Source organism: Rattus norvegicus, chromosome 3, assembly GCF_021556685.1.
Source record: "Rattus norvegicus strain SHRSP/BbbUtx chromosome 3, alternate assembly SHRSP_T2T, whole genome shotgun sequence".
In the NCBI taxonomy this organism is placed as follows: Eukaryota; Metazoa; Chordata; class Mammalia; order Rodentia; family Muridae; genus Rattus; species Rattus norvegicus.
The window spans coordinates 104,606,200-104,618,870 of record NC_141536.1 but is presented as its reverse complement, the minus strand read 5'-3'; the positions used below and the strand labels follow the sequence as shown (position 1 = coordinate 104,618,870).

Below are 12,671 nucleotides of genomic sequence, written 5' to 3'. Positions count from 1 at the left end.
AGCCATTCGAGATAGGCACAAGTGCCCTCAGCTCCATCTGCTCTCATCCCATTCCCTTCAGGCAGTTCTGCATCAGGCCACCCTCCTCAGCACGGGATCCTCACTCAGTGTCTTCAGCTGTTTTCTTTCTTCCTGCTCCTAGCTTCTCTGTGTCCTTTACAGCCTGGCTAAGATCCTTCTCCATTCACACTTGCAACAGAGCAAAACAGAAGATAAACAAAGCAACTTTAAACAGTCATTGTAGGGAAATACCTACAGCATAAAATGCGCAGCTCACTGGTATCAAGTTGTCTCAGATTCTGCTGCAGCCAGCACCACAATTCATCCATACTGTTTCCCCTTCTGAGTGGAACCGTATTCATGAAACACCAGCTCCCCATTCTCCCCTCCTTTCCAGTCCATGGCAGCCACTGTTCTTCCTCTCCCCATGGATCTCAGCATCCTGAGCATCCTCAGAGTCTGTACAGCTTATTGGTTCCCATTTGCCTATTTCACTTTATCTGTCCTCAAATTTCATTTATGTTGTGAGGGGTCAGAGTTCATCGTTTCAACGCAGAATCATGCCTCAATTCTTGCATCTACCACACCGTGTTTGCCGTTTATCTGTCCATGGGTGCTTGGGTTGCTTCCACATTTTAGCTGTTGTAAATAATGCCGCTATTAACATGGGTGTCTAAACTGTTTGACTCTCTGCTTTGAGTTCTTCTGGGCATATTCCCAGAAGCAGGATTGCTGGGTCCTATGGTAACTTTGTTGGAACATTTAAAGAACTCCTGTGTTGTTTGTCACAGCAGTGGCACCATTTTACACCCTACCTGCAGTGTGCAAGGATCCTTCTTTCTCCAAAGCCACAATGGCAGCCGCTGTTTTCTGCTCTACCCCCAATCTTCACGTCCCCTGTGATTGATGAGTACGATTAAGCATTGTCTCATATGCTTGCTACCATTTGCCTAATTTTCTTAAGAGAAATGCCTATTTAATATTCCTACACCATGTTAAATGTTTTTTTTTTAATATTTTTCTGCTGTTGAGCTAGCCCCTGACATCTTGAAGCACATGTCTGTCTCGTAACACTTGCCTAAGTCTGCCTTGTATTGGCATTAGTTGTGTGTGATTTTGTCTTCTGGGCAAGGTTAGATCCTAAAAGACAGCCACAGTTACTCACCTCACTTTCTGGTGAGGGGTTTGAAGTCTTTTACCTGTGCAGTTCAGTTTGAATGAGAATGAGAGAACCAGGAAAGTGGAAATTTCAACTTGTTAGAAAGCACAGTACCAACACCATCTACCTATATCATAGCCTGTACCATATACCACATCACAGACCGACGCCATACTCTTACAACACACTGTATGAGGAGCGAAGGGTAACAGCGCAGAACTGGAAAGGTGTACCTTTCCACCACTACAGTCTGCAGTTCACAGTCCTCCACTAGAGGCCAGAAGTTTCTGGAGACAGAAGCTATGCTGCTGACTGTGCAGTGTTCTTGGCTCTGAGATGCTAATTTCATATCTGATTACACAGAATGGTTATTCTTATCTCCATTCCATTCCGAGTCTACATTACGCAGATTATCCACATTAAGTCACCTAGGGTGGGAACTTTGAATAGCTTACCTCTAACCCCATGTTTAGCACAACATGTATGCAGCTGATGCTTGTGCTGGTTACTATTATGTATACTTGGCACATGCTGGAGTCATTAGGGAGGAGGTGACCTCAAGCAAGAATGTTTCCTGTAGGTAATCCTGTGGTGCGTTTTCTTGATTGATATGGGAGGACCCACCGCACTCTGGGTGCTTTCATTCCTGAGATGGTGGTCCTGGGTGCTATAAGAAAGCACACCAAACAAGCCTGGAGAAGCAAGTCAGTGAGCAGCGCTCCTCCATGGCTTCTGCTTCAGTTCTTGCCTTTCGGTTCCTGCCTTGAGCTCCTGCCCCGACTTCCTGTGTGACTAAACTGAACAAAGGAATAGACTCTTTCCTCACCAAGTAGACTTTGACCATGGCATGTTAGCACAGCAATAGGAACCCCAACAAAGGCAATGCTTAATAAGCCTAAGAAGTTAGTCACCTTCCACTCAGTCCAAAGGATGGTGTTTGCTAGGGAACTTCAGCCAGTTATTAGCTATGAAATGCTGTTATGAAGGACCATTTTTGGTTTGAGTTCTTGAGAAGTTTAATAGACAAGCTTACTTTTACTTCTCTGTAGTTATTTCAATTAAATCCAGTAGACACAAAGCCTGTGTAGATCTAAACTTTTTTTTTTATAAAAGAAAAGCATTAGGTAAGTGTGATCTTTTGATCATTCCCTTTGTGTGTACAAAATTCACAACACCCATTTATTTCTGCATGCCTTTACCCCTGAATAAGTAGAATTTGCTTTTATAAATACAGCTGGAAGTTGAAAATGCACAACTAAGGAAGTACTAACTCCAAATATAACAAATGTTTAGAATTAATTTTTAATCACAACATCACCACATGTGATTGCGATCTTCATCAGAAAGTTAATAAGTTATTTTTATTATTTTTTTGATATTTTATCTTTCTTAAGCTTAAGTGTTCTTTTTTAATTTTTTTTGTTGGATATTTTTAAATTTACATTTCAAATGTTATTCCCTTTCCCTCTATCCCATCCCCCCTTCTTCTATAAGGGTGTCCCCTATGTTAGAATATGTGAGTGTGGTGTGCATGAGAGAATGTGTGAAAATGTATGTGTGGTATGTGTGTATGCATGTGTTTTGTGTCTCTGTGTGTATATATATGTGTGTGTGTGTGTTTGTGGTTTCTGTGTATGTGTGTGCATGTGTGGTATATGTGTGTGTGTGCATGTATGTGTGTGGTGTGTGTGTGTTTTGTGTGTGTGTATGTGGTTTGTGTGTGTGTAGGTGGTTTTTGTGTGTGTGTGTATGTGGTTTGTGTGTGTGTATGTGTGTATGTGTGTGTGTGCATGTATGTGTGTGGTGTGTGTGTGGTTTGTGTGTGTGTGTGTGTGTCCATGTATGTGTGTGGTGTGTATGTGTGGTTTGTGTGTGTGTGCATGTATGTGTGTGTGGTGTGTGTGTGTGTGCATGTATGTGTGGGGTGTGTGTGTGTGTGTGTGTGTGTGTGTGTGTTTCCTTGCCCATATGGGTTCATGTGAAGATGAGGGTTCATTTTCTTTGCTTTCTTGTTTCTTGAGATGGGATTTCTCACTGAACCCGGAGTATACCACTTCAGCTCTACTGCCTGACCAATGGGCTCCTGTGATCTCTCTGACTCTACTTAATGTCGTACTGTCAGACTTGCTTTTAGATGGGTCCTGGGGTCCAAACTCAGGTCCTCATGGTTAGATAGCAAGCACTTTATTTCTTGAGCCATCTACTCAGCTCTAGTAAAACTTCTATTGATTTAAACCCAAATGATAAGAAACTCAAATAGTTATTTTATTTAAAGAAGGAAAATAATAAGAAAATTGGTTAAAGCCAGCACAAAGATGCATTTTTATCATTTATTCTTTAAGAATTTCAGACAAGGCATTTTGATCTTATTTATCCCTTATCATTCTTCCTAGATCTTCTCTAACTATGCAACTTCTCTTTTTAAGGCATAAAGGTCACTTGGTACAGCCCACACATTCTCGGAAGTGTGGCCTTCCATTGGAGCAAGATTAATTTATTGGAGATTACACCCGTAAAGAAAACTGACTCTCCCTTTCCAGATAGCTGCCAACTGCCAATAGCTCCTTGCTTAGGGGTGGGACTTGCTGCCACCTCCCCTCTCCATGCTGGCATTTGGTCTGACTTGAGCTTGCACAGGGTTTGTGCATGCTGTCACAGTCACTGTGACTCCATATCTGTTTCCTTGTATTCACCCACCACCTGGGCTCTTCCAGTCTTTTTGCCTCGTCTTCTGTAACAATCCCTAAGCCTTGGGAGGGAAGGATGCAGTAGAATTCTTTAAAAACTTCTGGATGTGTGTCGTAGTCATTCTTCTGTTGCTGTGAAGAGACACCATGACCATGGCAACTCTTATACAAGAAAACATTTATTTGGGGCTGGCCTATTCAGAGTTAGTCTCTTATCATGATGGTGGGAAGCATGGTGGCTTGCAGGCAGATATGGTACTGGAGAAAGAGTTGAGATTTCTACATGGGGAGGGGGGGCTAGCATGGATTTTTGAAACCTCAAAGTCCACTCACAATGACACCCTTCCTGCATTATGGCCACACTTCCTTTTTTTTTTTTTATTACCTTGAGTATTTCTTATATACATTTCGAGTGTTATTCCCTTTCCCGGTTTCCGGGCAAAAATCCCCTTCCCCCTTCCCCCCTCCCCTTCCTTATGGGTATTCCCCTCCCAACCCTCCCCCTATTGCCGCCCTCCCCCCAACAGTCTAGTTCACTGGGGGTTCAGTCTTAGCAGGACCCAGGGCTTCCCCTTCCACTGGTGCTCTTACTAGGATGTTCATTGCTACCTATGAGGTCAGAGTCCAAGGTCAGTCCATGTATAGTCTTTAGGTAGTGGCTTAGTCCCTGGAAGCTCTGGTTGCTTGGTATTGTTGTACATATGGGGTCGCGAGCCCCTTCAAGCTCTTCCAGTTCTTTCTCTGATTCCTTCAATGGGGGTCCTATTCTCAGTTCAGTGGTTTGCTGCTGGCATTCGCCTCTGTATTTGCTGTATTCTGGCTGTGTCTCTCAGGAGCGATCTACATCCGGCTCCTGTCGGTCTGCACTTCTTTGCTTCATCCATCTTGTCTAATTGGGTGGCTGTATCTGTATGGGCCACATGTGGGGCAGGCTCTGAATGGGTGTTACTTCAGTCTCTGTTTTAATCTTTGTATGGCCACACTTCCTAATCCTTCCAGTCATTTCAAGAGTTCTACTCCATGGTGACTAAGCATTGAAATCTATGAGCCATGGGACATTCTTTTTTTTTTTTTACTTTTTTTTTTTATTAACGAGTATTTCTTATTTACATTTCAAGTGTTATTCCCTTTCCCGGTTTCCGGGCAAACATCCCCCTAGTCCCTCCCCCTCCCCTTCTTTAAAAATATGGAACGCTTCATGAATTTGCGTGTCATCCTTCCGCAGGGGCCATGCTAATCTTCTCTGTATCGTTCCAATTTTAGTATATGTGCTGCCGAAGCGAGCACGCCATGGGACATTCTTATTCAAGCCACCACATTCCATTCCATGGCCCCCATAGGCTTACGGCCATGTCATATTGCAAAATGGATTCAGCACAACTCCCAAAGTCTCTGTAGTCTACCATTCTCAGCACTGTTTAAAAGTCCAAAGTCTGAAGACTCTTCTGAGACTCAAGGCATCCTCTCAATTGTAAACACAAATATTTTGAAATCAAAATAAAAAAGCATATCACATGCTTCCAACAGACAATGGCACAGAAGATACATTCCCACTCCAAAAGGGAGGAAAGATGGCGTAACGAGAACATTCCGAACCAAAGCAAGAGCACACTCAGCAGGACAGCAGGTCTGCGGCTCTGTGCAGCACACCTCTCTGTCCTGGCCTGGTCCATGTCTGCAGCTCTGTGCAGCACACCTCTCTGTCCTGGCCTGGTCCATGTCTGCAGCTCTGTGCAGCACACCTCTCTGTCCTGGCCTGGTCCATGTCTGCAGCTCTGTGCAGCACACCTCTCTGTCCTGGCCTGGTCCATGTCTGCAGCTCTGTGCAGCACACCTCTCTGTCCTGGCCTGGTTCCATGTCTATCCTGCATGTCCCATGTCTGCCCTGCAGCTTTCCTTGGCAGGGAACCCATCATTCTGACATCTCCAACATCCTGGGGGTTCGAGCACAATCAGGGCTTTACTGTCACAGCCTCACACAATGGCCTCTCTGGGCCTCTGTATAGGGACATCCTGGCACACGCTTGGTCTCCATGGCGGCTTTCCTCAGCCAGGGAGGTACATTCCACAGCCCCTTTCTTGTTTCTGACTATAAAGCCAGAACCATGTGTTCTGAGCTGATGGGGCTGGCGCTTGGCCTCCTCCTTCAGTTACATTTGCATTAGTTTTCTGTTGTTGATGGTTTCATTCACTGTTTAAGCTTTTCTTTAACTTCTTTTCACGCATTGGAGGCTTAGCTAGGTGTGTTCTTTCACTGCTCCCCAGGTCACCACATCCTTTATTCCTGTGAGCACAGGACTTGGCTCCAATGAAGCTTTTCCCCCGCATGTGTATTTTGTGTTTCTCTTTGTCCAGCTTGCTCCTTCCTATTGCAGATCCACACGAGTGACCACTAATAACCACACGACATAGTCAAATTTAGGCTGTATTGAGATCTCATCTGTCAAAGCTATTAATCCAAATCTCTTCAATACAGCCTCAAAAAAGTAGCCACTTCCTTTGCCAAAATATCACAAGAATGGGCTGTGGGCTCCTTATTAACAGTCCTCCCTTCTGAAACTTCCTGAGCTTGTCCCCCAACCATTCAAGTTGTCCTAAGCACCACGGTCTCCCCTGCTCCTACTAGGAGGGCCCTTTAAGCACCGAGATATGGGAATATAAGCTTTAGAGCTGGGTGTCTCTCCTCACTGCTCGGATGAAGGCACTGATGCCCAGGGAAGTAGTTCGCTTGAAGTCCTTCTGAGAAGTGGTGCCATTCTCTCTGTGTGATTTCACTCAGCTTCAGTTGTCAAAGATTTACTGCTGCTGTTCCTCCCAAGGTACAAAAAACGAATTAAGCATTTTGGAACACTTTCATCAAAGAATGAAATAAGTACATATTGTTTTAATCTTTGCTTTTCAGATACAGGGGTGGTAGGATGTAAATCTTTTGACATTTGAAGGAGACTAATCAACAAAAAGTTAAATGAAAGGAGACTGGAATATGCACAAATAAGGAAAGAATAAAATAATAATACTGCAGTCTATAATCAAGTGATAAAACTTGTGTTTTCCAAACAGATTTCCTTGCTATGTGGAAATTTCATGCTCACATGTCCTAGTTAGCCTTAACAGTCACCTTGCTGCACCCTTTTGTGGAAAGAGAACCTGCCTAGATCTTGTTGACCCTGGGGCATGTCTGTGGGGGACTGTCCTGATCGTTCATGGATGCAGGAGGGCCCAGCCCACTGTGTGTTGTACCATTCCTCAGCAGCTGTAAGCCAGTTAGTGAGCAACGTCCACTATGGTTTCTTTGGCCGGGAAGAGAGTTGGTTGGAGGTAATGCTTCGTGAAAGAGCAGTCAGGCCTACCTTAACTTCCCTCGACGATGGGCTATAACCTGGCATTTTAGGTTGAAATAAGCCCCTCCCCTTCTAAGTTGCTTTTCATTAAATCAGGAACACAGGATCATAAAGGAAACCAGATTACCCAGTGTTTGTGGAATGTTAATTCTTAGCAATTGATGTTATTTATTAAAGCCTCTTAAGAGTTCATAAACATGATTGACTTTTTCAGTGGCAAGCAGTAAGGATATTGGCTTGACTGGAATGAAAATGTTGGGAGAGGTGGACATAAAGCAGAAGAGGCAGATATTGTCAGGTTGTGGAGGGTCAAGCTGGGTGTTAAAGACTTGATTCAACAGGGGACTCCTGTTGGTTTTTGCACAGAAGGAGACACAGTGGAAATATCATTTGGGGAAAATAACCTGAGAGAGGTGTGGGGCCAGATGGGATGGAAAAGACCAGAATATGCTGAAGAGCAGAGTCTGTGGCTGGAAAGTAGGTCACATACTGGTTTGTAGACTTGCCCTAGGAAAAGCACAAATCCAGGAGCCCTTTGAATATGAGAAGGAAGAAGTAAGCTCGACTGTGCCCCCTCAGCTGTCTGTGACATCTTGACAAACAGAGGGGCAGTGAAGAATTGTCAGAATAGGTAAAAATGTTAAAATATGTTGGTTACTATTTTTATAAGAATACTGAATTCATGAGAAATTTCTGTCAGCTAAGACACCAGCTAAGAGATGGTTAGCATGGATTTCCTGAGTGTTGTTTACATCGCAAAAGTTTATGTGAGCAAGCATATAAATTCTCCCAGTGCGTCTCACTCCTGTTAAAATCTCCCGTGAATCTTCACTCAGTTTTCTGGACTAGAAGAGCACAGCAGTGTCAGTCAAATGCTGAGGTGTGATCTTCCCTTGCTGCCGGGGATTTGGAGATTTCTCTCTTTGTTCTGCTTTCTGCTTCCTGAAGGGCAAAGTGTTTTCCAGAACCATTGCATAAATGACCGAAAGGGGAAACGTTCCAAAATACATCTCAGATATCTTAGGTAATGTATACTTACACATGTATTGATAAGACACATTGCACTTAGAGCCGTCATTGCTTAGCGGCTTCTGTGTCTGATTTCCTTAAGGGCTAGGTCTGTGATCCATTCTGTGGAAGTGATGTCTATATCAAATTCAGATTATGAAAGTAGCACACAGTGAGTCACACAAAGCCATGAGCTCCATGGCCGTATGGCAAATGTTTTAATAAGATAGGGATGAAAATGGAAAATTTCCAGGAGTTTTCAACTGTTAGTACAATCTCAAAATTCTCTTGTTTTTTCTTTTTGTAACAGTTTAATAGCAGATTTTTTTGTAGCATTTAATGTTACAACACCCCTACTCCCATCCCAGCAGATGCTGGGTATTGAACCCAGGGACTTGAGCATGCTAAAAACATTCTACCCGTGAGCTCTGCCCTTATGCCCCAGTGACTGACTTAACTCAGAAAGTGAAGCTTACTTTTAGATTCCAAACTTTGCATGTCATTCAACATTGTAAAAACCAGTATGCCAAGCTCATATTCCTGTGTTCTAATTTAGTAGACATTGGTAGAGTATACATGGACCTTCTGAAAAATTTGCCATAAGAAGTCTTTGTATGTCTTGCCCTATTTTTTGTGTTTTCAGTTCTTAATTGATAATTCCATTGGGAGAGGCAACTGGGGATTGAACCTAGGGCTTTGCATATGCTGGGAAAGCCACTGAAACACACACCCAGTTCTCATGAGCATAGGTTTGGTGTGCCTGGGAGCAGAAGGGCCACACTCAGACATGTGATGCTCCCTACCAACCCCTCTCTCTAACCCCCATCCCTTCTGCCCATCATGTGTCATGGGTCTTGGCTCTCCTGTTTCATGGCAGCAGCTTTTTTTTAGCAGGTTCTCTGGACTAGAACTCAGGATAATGGCTGGGCTTCCTGGCATCTGAGTGAGAATGGAGGGACAGCATTTTACAAGAACAATGTGAACACTTCAGGTAAATAGCTGGGGCTTGTGCAACTCCAATGGGTGGCAGGCTTTGCAATGAGTTTCCCAAACAGCAGGAAACAAGCTGTAAGCAGTTTATCCTTTAGTTACAAATTCAAAAGCACGCCTTGAGTTCACTTTTCAGTGCTTGTCCAGAAATCAGTATCTTTCTTAGACCGCTGAATGCTAATATATTTGGATACTGCTCTTCAGCCCTCATAGAAATACTTATTCTTCTCAGCTTCTAAGCTTGAAGGTCTGGGGCAGAAATTCTCAAGAATTCCTAAGAGCCGTAAGACAAAGCATGAGCAGTTTGTGCCTGTGTCTTAGATGCACACCTGGAACACCATCTTGGTAGAGCTGACTGATAAATGGGTTGGCAGGGAGACTCATGGCATGACAAGTTTGATAGGGCACCTTGACGGGTGGTAGGAGCAGAGGGTTTCCCCTGGGAAGCGAAGGGGCCGGATGTTTCCAGTCATCAATTATACCTGAACAGCTGCTTTATGCCCAGAAGTCTGACTGATATGGGCATGGCCCCTCAGCTGGGTGGCTAGAGGTTAATGTATTTTCCTGCAGTAGGAGGAAATGCCCAAGCCACTCAGGTTTTAGGTTGTGATGAGCGTGACATTCTAGACAAAGGCATGCGTGGAGGGCTGGGTAGAGGGGATACTTCTGAAGTCTGTTTTAAGAACTTATTACTAAAGCCTGAAGTCTAAGGTCCAACAAGATGCCCTCCAGTCTCTCTTAGTTGATGGTTTCAGCTAAGGAAAACTCCTGTTCACAAGGTGTGCAACTCAGAGGCCTCCTGACATTAGACCCTTTGTAGACTCATGAACCACACAGTTACATTTTGGCCCTTCAGATGTTATTTTAATTTATGGTTGGCACATATCCTGAGTTTTGCAGAATTTTCCAGCCATACCAAAGTAAACTGGATGGTTTAAAAATATGATGCTGAGTTCTCAAGCCAGAATCCAATTTAAGTAACTTATTTATGAAAGAATACTTATACTGGGGCTCAGACTGCAAAAGTACCTTTGTCAAGGATGTGGCACATTACAGGGATAAACTCCCAAAGGGCTAGTCCTGGTGTTCCCCCTCATTGACCAATGCCCACGGCGTCTCATCAGATACAGTAGGGAGCTCCAGAACAAAGTCGGACACATTTGAGACTGAAATGGTCCCCACTCCCTCTTTGGTGTTTGACAGGCTTGTTATATTTTATTTTTTTATTTTTCAAGAAAGGGTTTCTTTGTGTAGACCTGAAACTTGCTCTGTAGACCAGACTGGCCTTGAACTCAGTGTGTGTGTGTGTGTATGTGTGTTGTATGTATATTGCATATGTGTGTGTTTTGTGTAAGTGTATGTATGTCTGTGTGTGAGTATATGTATTGTGTGTATATTGTATGTCTGCACATGTATTATGTGTGTGTATTGTGTGTGTAGTGCATGTGTGTGTATTGTGTATGCGTGCGTGTGTGTGTGTGTGTGTGTGTGTGTGAGTGTGAGATAGCATGCCTATAAAGGTCAGAGAACAACCTGTGGGAGTTGGCTCTCTCCTTTCATGGGTTCAAGGGACTGAACTCAGGTTTGTCAGCAAATGTCTTTATCTGCTGAATGATCTTGCTGACCCCAAGAGGTCTTGCTTTGAAGACTAAGCAAGTTGTATAAAGAAACTTTCCCTTAGAGAAATTCCATTTTTAAAAAAAGCTTCTGGGGGTAAAATGTATTAGGAAATGCTACGAAAGACAGTCTTAAAGAAAGCTGACAGGCTCAATGGCAACAAGCAATCTGACACTTCACCAGAAGAGCAAAGCTGCATGTGGGTTTTAATCTTAGGTTTACTTAATGGATTTTGATGCTTTGTGAGTCTCCCTAATGTTTAGCCAAAATCCAAGTCCTTTTCAAAAGCTCTATGTCTCCTTGAGAAACAGGTTTGGCCGGGGCTGGAGCTGGCTCAGTGGTTACAGAGCATTCGCTGCTCTTGTAGAGGACCTGGGTTTAGTTTGTAGCATCCACACGGTGTCTCACAACCATGTCTAATTCCAGGGGATCCATCACACTCCTCTGACCTCTGCAGGCTCTGCATATATGTCGTATACTTACATGTGGGCAAACTACTCATACATGTAAAAATAGGTTTTAAAAAAGCAGGTTTGGATTTTCTTGCGTTTTCTTAGTTTTAGAGAGGTAGTTTCTCAAAGGAAAGGCAAGAAGGCCTTAGGACTTTGAACTTGCAGGCTGGGTCCCAGCAGGGCTGAATATGAAGCAGAAGAAAGCATGTGTGCATTCCTACCCCAAGCAGCATTCTTTATCCCTCCAGATCCCTGTCACAAAAGAATTTGGCTAAATACAAAGACCCTGAGGTACAAAAAGACTTTTAAGAGCCACCCGCAGTCTGTGAGTGAGCTGGCCAGCCACTCCAGCCACTCGCATGAGTTAATCCTGCCTAGTGCTCAGGTTAGGAAGTATTTTCTTGGGTCACGAGCAAGTTAAAAAAATAATAAATTACAGAGTGGGGGAGGTGAAGTGCGCATTAAGCTCTGTCCAGGAAACTCAGAGAGCAAGCTTAGTGTAGTGTGCACCACGGAGAGTTCACCATTAAGGGGTTTTCTTTGGACTGTGAATGCTCACAATGTCAAATGACGCGCTTATAACAGAGTCATCAATAGTGTACATGACCCATTTCAACCTCAGTACCTTTGGCAAGTATAGCATTAACATTGGAGGCTTTATATCAAAGTATTAACTATGAAATGAGAAAATGAAGAGTAATTGCAGGGCTTGCGGCCCACATTCTATTTCGGTGACTGCAGTTTGGACTTTTGCAGCGCCCTGTAATTGAGCACTACTCAATAATTTTGTGAGTATTCCCAATATTAGAAGGCCTACAGTTGTGCTGACTTTACACTAGCAGCTGGGTGATTTGTTCTGAGTTCTGGAGTTTTCCTATTATGTTGTTTGTTGATTATAAAGGCCCTGGGATGTGAGTGGTGGAACTTGTAAATTTAAAAAAAAGATTTGATTTCTATTTATGCATATGGGTATGTATGTGTATGCACATGTGTCTGCGTGTCTGTATGTGCACATATGTTTGCAGCTGTAGTCATGGCCAGTTGTGAAGCACCTGATGGAACTCTGGGAATTAAACTCTGCCCCTCTGGAAGAGCATGCATCTCTTCAGCCTGGGGCTGATTTAATCCAGTATAACTCTGTCACAGCATAGGAGACAGGGCAGACTTCGGCTGTAGGTTATGTCGATGGTGACAGATTGATGCCATAGTACGTTATTCACTCAATATCTGAAGCAACATTTCATCAGTAAACACCAAAAAAGTCTGTTAACTGGAAGGCAGGAAGAAGATCTGCTTGTTTGGGACAAGGCTTCATCGCTATGTAGCTTGGCCAGTCTTATCCAGATCCTCCTCCCTTTCATGTCTTTTTATGCATCGTAGTTTATCTGCCATGCTGATAGGCTGTCCTATTAAAAGC

The 12,671-nt window shown here is 43.6% G+C and overlaps 1 protein-coding gene and 1 non-coding gene across 9 annotated transcripts in view; one reads left to right on the top strand and one right to left on the bottom strand.

Annotated features, from left to right (window-relative positions):
- The window catches only part of Fsip1 (fibrous sheath interacting protein 1), a 142,607-nt gene that overhangs the window by 101,011 nt on the left and 28,925 nt on the right, over nt 1–12,671 (top strand). The window lies entirely within an intron of this gene.
- Nucleotides 5,027–5,133, bottom strand: LOC120102132 (U6 spliceosomal RNA). The gene has a single exon (XR_015685155.1). It is a non-coding gene; the product is annotated as a U6 spliceosomal RNA (small nuclear RNA).